This window comes from Chrysochloris asiatica, unplaced genomic scaffold (genome assembly GCF_000296735.1).
Source record: "Chrysochloris asiatica unplaced genomic scaffold, ChrAsi1.0 scaffold00534, whole genome shotgun sequence".
Classification (NCBI taxonomy): Eukaryota; Metazoa; Chordata; class Mammalia; order Afrosoricida; family Chrysochloridae; genus Chrysochloris; species Chrysochloris asiatica.
In genome coordinates, this window is record NW_006409052.1 from 260,694 (window position 1) to 262,378 (window position 1,685).

Here is a 1,685-nt window from a genome sequence, read left to right on the forward strand (position 1 = left end):
GGGATGTGGAGAGATTCGGACACTCCTGCATTGCTGGTGGGACTGCAAAATGGTCCTACCTCTCTGGAAAGCAATATGGCGCTTCCTCAGAAGGTTGAAAATAGAAATACCATTCGATCCAGCAATTCCACTACTGGGTATTTACCCACAAGACAAATGAGCTACAACACAGAAAGATATATGCACACCAATGTTCATAGCTGCACTATTTACAATAGCAAAAAGATGTAGTCAGCCAAAGTGCCCAAGCTGTGGTACATACACACAATGGAGTATTATGCTACCTAGAAAAATAACAAGGAAGCTGCATGCCACTTCCTAACATGGATGAACCTTAAGGCTATTATGTTGAGTGAAATTAGTCAGTCACAAAAGGAAAAATACAGCATAGGACCACTAATGTAAAAGACTAAGAAAAATAACCCATACTAATCCACTAAAGTGGATTCTTGGTGGATTGCTAGGGGTAGGGATAGGGGTGGGAGGGGAAGGTGGAGCACAGGGCAGGGAATAGACACAAGATAATTTGGGTATTGTGTAGGGGGGCAATATACAAGTAGGGAGAGGGGAATTGAAGAACAAAGGAGATGGGAGAACAAATAGACAGGTATAAATCGGTTAAATGGCACAGAGGTAAAAAATGATGTAGGCACAGCTTTGGAACAACAGGGCTCTGGAATACAGAATCTCAGACATGGATGGAATGGGGAAAAGGGGGGGAATAATGTTAAGATGCTTGGCTGCCTTTTGTATCATGGTTTTCCTTGCAATACATTAGAAAACAGACACTGGAGGGGGAGAGAAAGGAATAACCAGAAATATCAACATGGAAAGCTTGTAAGACCATCTTCTATCTATAACTGATTAGAAGACCTAAAATGGGGCTACAATTGTCCAGTGAAGGAGGTTTACTGAGGAGCATCTGCATTACATGGGAGCATAGGTGGAAGCTCGAACCACATCCAGACCTTCAGAGACCGGAAATTTTTCTACTTGAAAGGACGAGCAGACCAGCCAGAAAACCAGAATATACTTCTTGAAAGAAGGACCTACAGGTAAAACACAAAACAATAAGGGCAGTCGAACTGTTACCACAAGAACATACAGGTGGCTTGCCCAGGAGACATAAAGGCAAGTGGTCAGATCCTCTCAGTGCAAATGCTCTTCCAAGACTAAGACGCAAGGGAAATACACGCTTTGACTGACAACCACGCACGTCACCCAGCAGGGGGTGGTGACCGAAGAACATCAATGAAGTGGTGAGCTTAGCCCTACATTGTTCAGCAAACTACTGTGACCCCGGGTGGAGACCTGGTAGGCCAGTAACGAGGCAACATCTGGGGTCTCATGGGATCAGAGTCAATGACACAGCCACAGAGATCTAGAGTGGAGAGCGGGGCGGCCAGCCAATAAAAAGAGGCCGGACAGATGTAAGAACACCCACACTTGCAGATGATACCCATTTGACTTGGCTTCAATGACTGAAAGATTGATAACAGAGCTCAACCTGAAGAAGAAAGAAGAGGAAAAAAGTGTCATCTGATACAATTCGATAAACAGGACCTACACCTATGAATGCAGTAGCTCAAAAGAGGAAACAAATCCCTGCTGCAAGAACTATTCCCACTCCCTCCACACAAAGGGTAGACAGGGATGGGCAACTTGGACATTGGCTACCCAAAATG